General features: G+C 37.9%; 1 pseudogene; it reads right to left on the bottom strand.

Moving 5' to 3' along the window:
* Window positions 1-9,760: 9,760 nt before the first annotated feature.
* LOC101578202 lies at window positions 9,761-10,330 on the bottom strand (annotated as a pseudogene).
* Between the last annotated feature and the right edge of the window lie 4,794 nt (window positions 10,331-15,124).

Genomic DNA, 15,124 nt, shown 5'->3' on the forward strand with positions numbered 1-15,124 from the left:
GTCCACATCTTGTACAGCAATTAACCACTAAGAAGAATATATGCAGTGTGTTATTTGTTGAAACTGTACTTCCGATTTGATTTGAAACTGTCTCCATGCTGTTTATCAATAAAATTTTAGGAAAAAAAATTTAAAAAAAGAAAAGAGAACTAGCTCAAATAAAGAAGCTAATATTGAACTTCAAACTTCTAGAAAAAAAATTGAACCCAAATCTTGCACAGTGGAGGAAATTACAAAGCTCAGACTAGAAATGAATGTAATTAAAATTAATAAAATGATAAGAAATAAATTAATTAAATACTTGATTCTTTGAAAGATTCCATCAAATTGATAAACCCTTAACTAATCTTATCAAAAACAGTAAAGACTCAAATATATGCAATTGGGAATTAAATGGGTGAAATCACAATGAGTTATGTAGAAATCCAGAAGATCAGCAATACCTTCTTCAAAAAAAATTTAATAATATATAAAGTACAGAAGAAACAGAGATTCCTAAATATATTTGAATTTCCAAAGTTGAATCAAGAAGATATAGAAATTCTGTATACCTCAATATCAGTCAATGAATTTGAAGATGTAATTGAAAAATTATTAACAAAGAAAGTTCCATGTCCTGATGGATTCGCTCCTGAATGCTATAAAAATTTACAGAAGATCTAATGACACTACTTGTCAAAATCTTTAATGAATTGAAAAGGAAGTAGCACTCCCAAACTTATTCCAGGAAACATGTATTAACCTGGAACCAAAAGCAGAGAAGAATCCAACCAAAAAACAGAACTATAGATCAATCTCCCAATGAACATAGACACAAAAATGCTCGGGATAATGATAACCAGAGTGCAAGAAATCACCAAGCAGGCTGGCCAAATAGCTCAACAGATTAAAGCACCTGCAAGCAGGCACAGGGGCCAGGGGTTTGATCCCATTCCCAGGGCGCACTGAGATGGCAATTGAGACTGGGCATGGTGGTATGCACCTGTAATCCCAGGTCTTGGGTGCCTGTAAAAAGGTGGATCACTACCAGTCTGAGCTAGTAGTGAGACCCTGAATACCCTGTAGACCCTTCCCTAAAATACAAAAAAAAAAAATAGAAATCATCAAGAAGATTATACATCATGTCCAAGTAAAAGTCATCCTAGAAATTCAGGGATAATTCTAACCAAGAATATTATACAACATGTCCAAGGTGAAGTCATCCTGGGAATGCAGGGACTATTGAACATACGGAAATCTGCACATGTAATATACCATATTAACAGAATCAAGGACAAAAATCATCTGATCACCTCAATAGAAGTAGAAAATGCTTTGAAAAAGTTGAACACCCATTTATGATTAAAAAAATAAAAACCCTACAAAAAATTGAAATAGATGGTCTTTATTTGAGATTGATAAAACTCATTTGTGACAAATGGACAGTTACCATCAAACTAAATCAACAAATAATGAAAACTTTCACTATAAAATCAGAAATAAGACAAGGAAGTCCTGTCTCAGTTACTCTTTTCTCGTTGCTGGGACAAAATACACAACACCAAAAATGGAGGGAAGAAAGGTTTATTTAGCTCACAGTCAGTGGAGGCTTCAGTCCATACTTCGCAGGATTCAAGGTAGAGTGGAACATAGCATGGGGCAGCCATTCATGTCAGGCAAAGAGCAGAGAGCAAAGGGAGTGGCAGCAGCTCTGGCAGCTAGCGAACCTCTCTCCCCTCCTTATATTGTAATGCAGAATTTCTGCCCCAGTGCACTCACACCCATAATCCCAGTATTGAATCAAGAATCACTCACAAACTCCAAAAGCCACCCCATGACTGCATGGGGCCTTGTGAGGACAACTAGACACAAATCATAACATGTGCACTATCACCATTACTATGCAATATATTTATGAAAAATTTAGCTGGAACAATTAGACAAAAAAGGAATAAAAAAGGAACAGAAGTTAAATCATCATTAATTGCTGATGACTTGATGCTCTATATACAAGCCCCAACAACTCCACCAAAAGACTTGTAGTTTTTTTTCCATAATTTTATTGAGAAACAAATAGCAACGAGACAGCTTCAAACCAAATTGGTAGGACAGTTGCAATAATTAACGCATTGCATACATTCTTCCTAGTGGTTAATTGCTGTACAAGATGCGAACCCGACATCCTACGTACAAACACCATCAGAACAAATCCCTCCATTCATTAAGAGAATGCAACTATATATCCATCCCAACCACTCTGAATACACAGACACAAAATGGACATTCATCTGCATCCCCCCTTTTTTTTGTTAAGTTCCATCATTTAAATATTATAGGTGTGTAAACTCAGCAAAATATTCTAAAAGAGTTCGGTAGTCCATTATAGTACTGGGTCTTCTGCTTCACTGGCAATGTCAAAAGTTGTTGACCTGAGACCCCCTACAGCTCAAAATAACACCATGGCTTTACTTCTTGTACTTCGTTTTTATAAGACTTGTAGGTTTAATAACAAGATTGAGGAGCCATGGAGATAGTTCAGTGGTCTAAGCACCTGCCTGGAAAGTGCAAGGACCCTGGTATGATCCCCGGTACCATATGCCGTGCCTGCCCTGGAACCCTGAGCAATGTGATAGCCACTGAAATCTAGCATGATGGCACACACCTGTAATCCCAGTGCTGGGGAGGCTGATACAGGAGGATCACTATGAGTCTGAGCTATGTAGCAAGACCCTGTACCAAAAAAACCCCCAGATTTAATTGCATCGCTGGATACAAAGACAGCACTCAAAAATCAATAGCATTCCTGTACACAAATAACAAACACACCAAAATAGAAACTAAGACAGCAAAATATTTCACAATAGCATCTGTTATGGTTTGTGTCTACTCGTCCGACTAAAGCCTCATGTAAGTTATGGGACAGATGCAGCTCAAGGAGCAGTGAGTGATAACAATAAACTTCTCTTCTGGAGGGTTAACAACCTAAGTTTGCAGACCAAAATTAGAGAAAAAGGAGGGATACAAGGAAAGCCAACATTTTGGCCCTAACCTTCTAAGGTCAATTAAGACTCAGGACATATGAGAACTTGTACTGTAACGTGATGTACCTCGGTAGTGTCCCAAATTTTCTGATCAAGAAGATTATGGGGCCAAAGAGGAAAGTGATTGATGATGTAGAGTGTGCCTAAGGAGAGTCACATGGAGAGAAAACATTCTCTCAGGCTTTCACAGAGAGCAAACTGGTCAAGCAATGGCCGTGACTCATCCACATGGCTGACACTGAAAAAGGATCTACAATCTGAGGTACAGGATCTCAGGATAAATCCTGAGGGGATTTCACCGACCTTATCAAACCCAAAAGCTACAACTCTTGTTGCATAGGTCTTGCTTTACCTTGGTCTTAACCATCCAGCAGAAAAGTATAAAAACAAAATACAAGAAGTAAAGCCATGTTGTTATGTTGAACTGTAGGGGACTCAGGTCAACAATTTCTGACATTGCCAGTCAAGCGGAAGACCCAATGCTATTATGGACTACTAGACTCTTTAGAATATTTTGCTGAGTTAACACACCTATAATACTCAAATAACTGAACCAAACCAAAAAAGGGGATGCAGATGAATGTCCATTTTATATCTGTGTATTCAAAATGGTTAGAATAGATATATAGTTACATTCTCTTAATGAATGGAAGGATTTGTTCTAATAGTGTTTGTAAACTATTAGATAGTTTACATGATGTCCTATTAAATATCTATAAAATTTTGAGAGTATGGCCATTTTTAGTATATTGGCTCTTGCTTCCCATGAGCAAGGTCCGCATCTTGTACAGCAATTAACCACTAGGAAGAATGTATGCAATGTGTTAATTACTGAAACTGCCCTACCAGTTTGGTTTGAAAAAAAAAAAGGAGCAGTGAGTGGCTGAGGGGCAGGGCCAGATGACCAGGGTGGAGCTCAAGAGGCGGGGCCACACAGGTGTGAACCATTAAACTGACAGCCCTCGCTGCCCCCCAATCTCTCAGAGATGTAGAGAGGATCATCCTGGAAACGGCAGTGCCCCAGCCACTCCTCCAGACCCTGTAGAGCAGGAGCAGTGTCTTTAAACCTCCAGTAACTGTGAGCTAAATAAACCACTCCTTCCCTCATTTTGAGTGTCAGGTATTTGTCCCAGCAAGGAGAGAAGAGTAACTAATAGAGCATCCAAAAAAATCAAGTATTGAGGAATCAGTCTAACAAAGGGAGTAGAAGATATATCTACTCTGAAAACTATGCTGAAAGTGGAGATGAGAGACAATATCAACAAATGGAAAGATATACCTTGTTCATGGGAAGCAAGAGCCAATATACTAAAAATGGCCATACTCTCAAAATTTTATAGAGATTTAATACAATCCTGATCAAAATACCATTAGCATACCTCGCATAAGTAGTAAAAACACTCTTAAAATTCATTTGGTATGAAAAGAGACCTAGAATAGCAAAAGCAATTCTGGGCAATAAAGGTAAAGCAAGGGGTACCAAAATATCTGACTTGAAATTATTATACTACAGAGCAATTCTGATTTAAAAAACAGTATGGTACTTGCCAAGAAAAAAAAAGACCTGAGGATCAATGGAACAGAATTAAAGAGGAAGAAACAACTTCAAACACATTCAGCTATCTTATCTTCTACAAAGGGACTAAGCACTATTACTGAAAGAAAGTTTGTCTCTTTAACAAACTACTGGAAAAACTGGTTTTTCACATGCCAACAACTAAAGCAAGACCCATGTATATCACTATGTGCTGAACTGAAATTAAAATGAATCTAAGATCTAAATATTAAAGCAGAGTGGCCAACCTGCTCGGGTTCCTAGCTTCTGTCCCTCTCTCGGAGGGACAGAAAGCTTTCTTTCCCCCAATAAACATATTCTGCTCTAAAAAAAATATTAAAGCAGAAAAACTGAATCTGCTGGAAGAGAGAATAGGTAGCATTGTGGAAGACACAGGTATAGGCAATGACTTCATGACTAAAACCTCAATTGAATGGAAAATACTGCAAAGAATAATCAACTGGGTTCTTGTTTTATTTGATTGATTGATTGATTGATTGATTGATTGATTGCAGTACTGGGGATTGAACTCAGGACCCTGCACTTGCCAAGCAAGTGTTCATTCTACTGAGGTATCCCCCTAGCCCTCATTTGATTAAAAAGCTTTTGCACATTAAAATAAATCACCAACAAAGTGAAAAAACAAAACACAGAATGCAAAAATGTCTTGGCTCATTGTTTTCTAGACAAAGAACTAATATTTAGAACATATCAAGAATTGAAGAAGGTCAGGCTGCCCCCCCAAATTAAAGTCCCAATCCAAAAATGAACACTTGAAATCAATGGACTCTTCTCAGAAGACATAACAATGGCAAATAAATACATGAAAAAAAATGTTCAATGTCCCTGATCATTTCCAAGATGAAAACTAAAGCAATACTGAGATTCCATCTCACTCTGGAAAGACTGGCCATTATAAGAAGGCAAAGAATTACATATGCTGTAGGACTGTGGGGAAGAAAAAGCTCTTCTCCACTGTATAGACTGAAACAACCACCATGGAAATCATTGTGCAGATGCCACAAAATACTAAGACTAAAGCCCCACTTGAACCAGATTTTCCACTTGTGGGTATCTTACTAAAAGAATTAAAATCATCACACAAATGATTTGTTCTAATAGTGTTTGTAAATAGGATCTCAAGTCCGCATCTTGTACAGCAATTAACCACTAAGAAGAATATATGCAGTGTGTTATTTGTTTTTTTTTAATTTTTATTTATTTATGTGTGTGTGTGTGTGTGTGTGTGTGGCCAGCTCAGTCCACCAGGGGGCGGGGCTGGCGGGCATGCGGTGCTGGGGGATTGAATTGTGGTCTCTGGGCTTTGCTAAGCTTGTTCTAAGTAGGTGCTTTAGACCACTGAGCCATCTCACCAGCCCCGTAGTGTGTTATTTGTTGAAACTGTACTTCCGATTTGATTTGAAACTGTCTCATTGCTGTTTATCAATAAAATTTTGGAAAAAAAAAAGCATCACACAGTGATATATGTACACTTATATTTATAGCAGCGCAGTTTGTAATAGCTAAATCTTGGAAACAAACCAAATTCCCGTAAGTAAAAGAATGGATTTTTTAAAATGTGTTTTTTAAGGGCTTGAGACATTTATAGTTAAATTGATGGGTCTTGATACCATATACTTAAGTGAAGTAAATCAGACTCATATCTATAAACACCATGTCTCCCTGGTGTGAGAAACCAAAAGTAAATAAGAAGCAAAAGGTATAACAGATATTGTAAGATAGCAAGTAATTATTCAAACACAAATGGGGATTGAGGATGGAAGGGGGAAAGAAAAAAATGAGAAAAAAGGGATAAAATGAAATCCAATCTTTGTAAATCCACTGGGAAAGAAATGTTGACGAGATGGGGGAATTGGAGAAAAAGATGAAATAAGATATATGATATATAGGTATAAATTCCCTACAATGAATGTGATCATTATGCATATCTAAATTTTAGCAACAAATTAATTATAAAAAATTATTTCGTATTTTGCATTGAATTATACAACACAATATTTTGATATGCATAATTAAATCATTATTACAGATAAGCAAAGTGATATGTTTATCATCATTCACAGTTACTTCAATTTTTGGTGTTTGTGGTGAGTTCAACTAAAATCGAGCTTCTTTTTAATGTTAAATAATTTTTATTATCTTCTTCAACTTCTGAGATTTTCCTCTGTGTATCCCTAGTTAATTTTCTAGACAAGGGTTATCTGATAAAGTTTTTACAAAAGTATACTAGATCAGGGGCCTGCCAGTTAACTCAGTTGTTAAATATTCTATTTTTTTGGATTGTTTGTTTTTGTTTCTGGCAGAACCGGAGATTGAACTTAGACCCTTGTGCTTGCCAGGGAAGCACTTATCTTCCTGAGCCATCTCCCCAGCAAAGGTTTTTATGATTTTACTTATTATTATTATTATTATTATTATTATTATTTTATTACAGAACTGGGGATTGAACTCAGGCCCTTGCGCTTGCCAGGGAAGCGCTTATTCTACTGACCCATCTCCCCCCGGCCCAGCTCAGTTGTTTAAGAGCCTGCATATGCAAACACAGGCAGGCACAAGATACCACAGCTCCATCTCCAGCTCAACCTACCTTACCAGACCTGCACTTGAGGCAGCCTGAGCCGGGCAAAAAAAAAAAAAAAAAATTCTTCTCAACTTTAAGGGCCGGCCAAATAGCTCAACAGATTAAAGTGCCTGCTTAGGGAGACACAGGGGCCCAGGTTTGATCCCCCTGCCTGCCGCACCAGCCTCATCCCAGGGGCGCGCTGAGATGGAGATTGAGACTGGGTGTGGTAATACCTGCCTGTAAGCCAAGCACTTGGGAGGCTGTAAACAGGAGGAGTCTGATCTATGCAGTGAGACCCTGTAGACCCTGTCCTAAAATACAAAAAATAAAAAAGAGAAGTATACTAGATCAGAAAGCAATGGTTGCAAGTTTTTTTATTTGTTTGTTTGACTCACTTAACATTTGACAGAAGCTACTTCCATAACATCCATTTGGGTTCCTGGGGTAGGCTGTAGTTCAATTTCTTCATTTTATTGTACTTTACTACCTGGTAAATAGAAGGATCTCAAATGCTTATTTTAAAATCATGACTTTTCAATAGAAATTAGGATGTGTTAAATGCCTATGCGGCATGATATCAACTCATATCAAGTTTACAAGGAATCCAAGTTCTGTGTACCTTAACAACATTAATTTTCTCAGGCTATATTGGAAAGACTGAAGGTTAAACATGAATACCCTGGGTCTTTATAGATGGTTAGGAAAGCATCACAACTCTGGCAGCTGCTTAATATATGTATCCTTGGAAGTGTGAGTATCAATTGGTGCAGTGCCATCAAAATCAATGCTACTATTGGAGAGTAGTGCAAAAGGATTAGTTCATATGAATCAAAAGTCATTTAAAGGGAAGGAAATGTGAAAACCCCTAGGATGTTGTCAGTTACCTGGGAAGGCACAAGCTACAGAAGCTTAAGAAAGCACTTTTCTGTTTTAGTAACAATGAGGCACAGACTCAAATTCCTGTAGAAGTTAACTGGCACTATAAGCAGTAATTGGAATATTTTTCCCTTTATGTCAAAGTGACTGTATTACTGAATGCAACATCTATCTTGAGTTGCATACAGTAGCTTGCTTAATGATTGTGAATTACTCCAAAAATATATAGTTAGTGCACTCTAAAGGTTCTGTGGAGGCTGCAGTAAACCAAAAATTTTGAAGTAAACAATTATAAAATGCAAAAAGTTTTAAAAAGTTTGTTTTTCTTGAAATTTCTAGTATAATAACCTATTTATTTTGAGAAAACAATGTTCCAAGCATCAGGTTCTTCACAAAAGCAACCCACAGTATGAACTTTAGAAAATAAATGCATCAAGTTTTCTGTAGGATGCATTTGATATGCCAACTCTCATTCACCAAAACACATTGTTTTATTTATGTTCAACAGCTCCACGAAGTACTCAATGTCCGGATAACACATATACCCCTAACTAAAAGCTGCTCTGAAGAGTTATGACCACATGCGATTATCTTTGCTGTTAAGGAAACAACTACTGAATTCATATATAAATATAAGCAACTCTACTTCCTGTACAAGAAGAGATCAGTGTGGAGGTAGTTGATAAAATCTTCATTAACTTATTATTGTTGGTATAAAGAAACATAAAAGCTTAAAAAAATTACAAGGTAAACTTAAAACAAAAGGAGCATCAAAGTAAGTGAAAGTGAGACTAGGTACATGGCAATTGTGAACATGGGAAGGACAAAGATAATAACAGTGATTATGTGTTGAAGATACTAGGGGAGAGCACCTGGTGAAATTTTGATTTTAGACAACAGTCTACATAAAGCAATAATGAGACAAGACTTCTAAACACCATTATGTGCTTAAGAGCCATTCTTGCCATTGGAACTGTCTGTGTCATCCTCTTTCCTCAGCCTCATTTTCATATTCCTTGATCAATTTCAGTTGGTGACCCCTCATTCTTCATTAACATCTTTCATTCAGTAGGTCATTGTTCTCATTAGAGTTACCAGCACTACCCTCAGGCTCCAACATCATAATAAACATATCTTTCTTCAGAGCAGTACTGGGCTGCTCTTCTTCTGTTTTATTCTTCATCTCTGATTATTTTCTCTGTTCTTTTTTTTTTTTTTGCTTCCAACTGAGTTAAGTCTTTTTATTCTTTTGGTAATCTCTTCCAGGGTTAACTACTTCCATTGTAAGTGATGAAATATGTAAGGCTCCACTTCAAATGTTGGCACTGCTATGAACATAGTCTCTTTCCCTTCTCTGCAACTCAGAATTAAAACTCTGATTCTTGTTTTATATTCCAGTCTCAGAAGTAGTTCCACTGCAGAAGTTATTTGTAGACAGTCTTATGCTTTTTAGCAGTGGTCTCTGACCAGGTTCTAGCTTCTCCATGAACACTACCAATGGACTTAGTTTAGATATGTATTAGACTAAGAGGCATTCTCTCAAATGAGTTTAAATGCACTTTATTTTCAGACAACCTACATGACGTATTTTTTCCCTAAAAATCAATGCTTCCACTCCAAATAAATCACAGTCAAAATAAACGAAGGGTTCAAGATGACATCATTCCCATTTGTCTAAAATCCTGGTGTGTAGATGACAAGCAGCAGCCAGTTATGACAAGTGATAGATCCAAGGTTATTATAGAATCCATCAACATTTTTCCATTTCTAAACCATCCTTAAAGAAAATCATAAATGGGGTCACACCATCCTCAGGGTAGTCCAGGAGAGCAACCATGCCATCTGGATTCATGTTTGCACCAATAAAGAACTGATAGTTTTTGAAATTAGCAAGGATGTGCTTGATTTGCTCTGCAACCCCGTCATAAACGGTTTTACTCTTTCTGGTCTTTGTTCTTCTTTGTTCTGGTCTTTGCCTTTGATTGATTTCATATAATCTTCGATGTATTTCTTGTAGGCCTCTTTTGTGAAGCTGGTTTCCTGCAAGTGATAGTTCATTACAATATCTACACCAGTGACTACTGTGCTTTCGGTGCCTTCGCCCTCTGGGCCTTCAGCGGAGGCATTGCCACCAATGAGCACGTCGTCAATGGTACCCTCTGTTCTACTGACCATCTTGCCCTCCACCTCCAGGCACAGCCCGTCCGCGATCTCCCGGATCTTGTAAATGTCGGAGAACATCTCATCGTGGCTGATGAGGTCCCGGTAGATAATCACGATGGTGGCTGAGGGAAGTGGCGGCTGGGCAAGCTTAGCAGGAGCCGGGGGCTCAGAGTGAGCGCGGTGCAGCTGGAGCGGCGCTGGGGGGGGGGAGGGGGGAGCGGGCGGAAAAGATTTTCTCTGTTCTTTATCAATTTTCTCCATGCTTTCCCATAAAGAATCCCCTTTACATTTTATTTCTATTTGTTCCTTCTTAATGGCCAGGAGATCATCCCCTTTTCAACTTTCAAGACATGTAAGATGATCCCCACTGTCAATTCTTAGAATTGAAGCCAGTTTTGTTCCTTCAGGAGGGGTTTCCTGAAATACACAATTTGGAAAGCACTACATTCAGAGCAACAAGAAGAGGAACAGAAATATGTGCTGGGCCACTGTGCATCATATAGTAATAATCATGCTAAAAGTCACAGTCCAAGTCAAAAGAAGATCTGAGTAGAGGGACTAGAAAAGGGTGGTCAACCATGCATTGGTTGATCAATTGTGTCAAATTGAAAAGTTAAAAGCTTAATTAAATCAGCTCAGCAATTCGACACCCTAGGGTGTGGAGGCCACACCGTAGAATGACTCATCACTTATAGGATATAAAAGGGAATTGAGGAAGGATGGAGTGAGTGTTCCATTTCCTCAGAGGAGCTCTGTTCTTCACAGCCAGCTCGGATGTCATCCCCTGGCTTCTAGTGCATACTCCTTCAGCCTTCTGGTATAGACACAGAACCATTGGCCTCCTGATATGGACTTGCACAGAACACTGCTGTGAGCTACAGATTTTGTACTGAATCTTGCAGTCTCTAGAGTGCAGATGCCCTCTGTGTGCTTCCTCATCCAACTCTGTGCCCAACCACTATAAGCTAATCTTGTAATTTCTGACATTTGTACATCTTGTGTTGTATCTTTTCCTCCAGTGAAAGACTGACTGATACAAACCATATATAGATGGATTGATACCTGGGCTCTCATCGTTGTTCCAGTGTTTTGTTTTTGTACTTGTCAGTGCCATACTATTATGGTTAGGATAACTACTATCAAAAATACACAGAGCAAAGCAACAAATACTGGCAAAGGTATAGAGAAAAGGGAAACATTGTACAGTGGTGTGACTTGTAGATCTCCACTGCAGATCATTTCATATCTGTTTTTCCTGTTTACCTTTGGCTGTGCAGTCAAATTAAAACATAAAACTGGCCAACAATAATTCTACCATCCTCTCTGGCAGCAGCCTGGATATTTCCCTTATTAATATAGTGGATGAGGGTAAATCCCTCTGAACAGAGCAATGCACAATATTGCAATATTTCAAGAAATTTGCCTCTGCCTCAGATTTCTTTGCCACAAGAGTGTTGAGGTTCCCAGTGAACATACAGGAGTTCCTGGAGCAAGGATCTCTCTTGTAAGTTATGTGACTCACAAGAGTTGTAGCATGTCACAAAAAAGGTTTCCTCATGTCTTGGGTCCTTGTTGAACTTGAAGAGCCTTGGCTAAAACATTTGTTGTCCTCTTTGTTCAATTGCCTTTCTAGTTTTGATTTCTAAACCTCAATTGTGGAACACCCAGAAGATCAGTGGCATTATCATTGCATTGGGAGGAATGAGTTTAATTATTATAATTTTATCTTGATATCAAGCATTTTGAAACATAAAATATAGCCATAAGAATGCTATTTCTTATCAACCATTGCTATCCTAATTGAATCCCTATAAATTATTAAATGAAAACAGTTATAATTTATAAAGAAAACTTGAGATAAAAAGCTCTACATAATATTTTAGTGTTCTAATCATAATGACACTATTTTTCTAATACACATGTCTTCACTTTGGTATAGGATAGCTTTTTAGTCAAGCATATTTGTCCAGTACATAAGAAACTCCCACATAATTGATCGGTTAATGGAATGTTATTGAAGAAATTTGTGACATTATCTGGGCTGTATAATACCTAAGCAACTATAAATGTAATAACACGTGTGTAGCAAGGATACCATAAAAGCCCTGTCCCTTTTTTTGACAAGTAGTCTCATATTGGTTTAAGATATATTTATTATTACAAGTAGCTAGAGACAAGAAAAGTAAGATATCTCAATCTAGAATAAAAAGCTCTTCTTTATAAATAATGTCAGTTTTACATGTTAGAAGAACTCTACATCTGGAAATCATAAATACATTTAATATACCATGAGATTAACAACAATTAATTGTCATAGCTAAACGGATTTTTAATGTACTTTAATATCATGAATATCCATTAATGAAACCCTATTATTTCACTCACAGAAGTCTTTTTTTAATTTTAAGAAGTTTGTCTAAATTTTACATAAATACATTTTCAAACATATACTGCATTACAGTGCATTCTAGTGGTATTGGGAAAAACTGCAACACAATTTATAAGATAAAAATAAGTAATAGCATTATACATTTTGTAGAACATTGCATATAAAATTATATAAGAACTAAACATGTAGAGTCCAACCAGCACCCAGGCCCAGCATGTGAATGGGACAGACTAGGCCATCTGGCTCTTCACTCCAGCCAGCACCCAGGCCAGGCTTGTGTGTGGAACTTCCTCCATTAGACAGGCCCAGTGTGGAACCCTGCAGCAGAACACCCTGCAGAGAGACTAGAGGCAAGACCCACTAGCTGTTCCAGGAGCAGAATGTCTTGCCAGAGTGGCACAGAGGATTCACCTCCAAGGGCTGCAGCAAAAAGAAGTGGAGCACAGCAGCCACACCCAAGCCACACCCACCTGGACGAGTTTGAACTTGGTAGATCCAGACCTGGTGCTAAGATAACAACTGCACCAAAGCTCTACACCAATGGTAGTAGGCAGTGCTATACAAAATAACAAAGAAAGGACCAAAATGCATTCTCAGGCCTGGAGCCCACCCAGAAAAAATGCAGGAGACAATAGCATAGAAAAAATGGGAAATCACACACCTGAAGTCTCTGAAATAATAGCGTTTGAAGTAAAGAAACAACTGCAGAAAGGTATAGAGGAAATCAGATCAGAAATAATTTCTGAAGTAAAAAAGGATATGATAACTGTAATGAAAGAAGTACTAAGTGATTCTAAAGAAGACACTGATAAAAAAATACAGGAGAATAGAAAAACGATGGAATCCTTGAATCACAGTGATGGAATCCTTGTAATATAGGAAAGAAATAGAATGCATAAAGCAGATTCAAAGTGATATACAGGAAATTAAACCTGAATGAAACACTGGCAAAACCTTTTGAATGAAAGTGAACAGAGAGTTTCAGATCTTTAAGACACCATCGCAGCTAGGGAAAAGGTAAAAAAAGATCTCTTAAAAATAACTAGGAAGCAGGAAAAAATAATTCAACATCTGCAAGATGATGCAAAGATGTACAACGTGAGACTAATAGGCATCATTGAGAAACAAGGAATCAATACAAATGATATGAAAGAATGTGGGCAGAAGTAATAGCAGAAAACTTCCCAAATATAAGGAAACAGTCTGACATTCGGGAACTGTAGTATATAGAGCTCCAAATAACACCAACCCAATTAAAACCACACCCAGACATAAAATAATCAAGATCCCAGAAATTCAGCACAGGAACAGTATACTAAAAGCTGCTAGAGGGGCTGGTGAGATGGCTCAGTGGTCTAAAGCACCTACTTAGAACAAGCTTAGCAAAGCACAGGGACTGTGGTTCAATCCTCCAGCACCACATGCCAGCCAACCCCGCCCCCTGGTGGGCTGAGCTGGCCACACACACACACACACATACACACACACAATTTTAAAAAAAGCTGCTAGAGAAAAGAAATAGATCACATTTAAAGGAAAACCCATCATAATAACAGCAGATTTCTCTTCACAAACCATCAAGTCAAGGAGAGTATAGAGCAAAGCACTTCAAGTCTTACAAGAAAACAAATTCCAGGGGGCCTGCCCCCGTAGCTCAGTTCTTTAAGTGGCTGCTTCAACAAAGCAGTCAGGCTCAGGTTGTTGTGGTTTGATCCCCACAACTCAAGCTAGCCAAACTTGCCCTGAAGGCATTCGGAGCAAAAAAAAATCCTTCTAGGGGGCCAGGGAGATGGCTCGGTGGAATGAGCACTTCCCTGGCAAGCGCAAGGGTCTGAGTTCAATCCCTGGTTCCACCAAAAAAAAAAAAAAAAAGAAAAAGAAAAAGAAAAAGAAAACAAATTCCAGCCCAGAATGCTATATCCTGCGAAACACTCAAGTTTAATGCAGAAGTGAAATACTTCCATGACAAAGAACAACTAAAAAATTTCATGACAAAAAAGCCAACCCTACACAGACTTTAGAAGATAGTCTAGAAAAGGATCAAAATGACCACAACTTCACGGATGAGAACTGAAAGATCTCACCAAATAAGACAAACACAGGAGAAAAAGAGGTATACAACAGCAGTCTTTCAATTATTCTTTTGTATACAGCAGCAAAATATTTCCATCAGCATCCTCTACAAATGGACCTCTACTACACCCTATGGGTCTTGATTCTGCCTGGGTCTACAGGGTGGATATCAAGTAAATAGCAGTAGCTCAGGCCCACAAGTGACACCTGGCCACCAATAAGTGTCATGGACACCCTCCATGTCCACTACATACTAGAACTTTGTGCAATATCCTATCCCCGAACTGTTAGAAGTGCTGGTCATATATTTGCTATTCCAGTATTTTTGTTATGTTTTATTCTTTGCAATTTTTTAGTATCATGAAAACTTTCTCTTAGTTAATATTTTTGTATATATTAACCTAATCAAGTATTGTGTGAGCACTCTGAATTGATCACAGATTGGTACATATGATACAGTACAT

The sequence above is a fragment of the Octodon degus genome, unplaced genomic scaffold (genome assembly GCF_000260255.1).
Source record: "Octodon degus isolate 3935 unplaced genomic scaffold, OctDeg1.0 scaffold00171, whole genome shotgun sequence".
Taxonomy (NCBI): Eukaryota; Metazoa; Chordata; class Mammalia; order Rodentia; family Octodontidae; genus Octodon; species Octodon degus.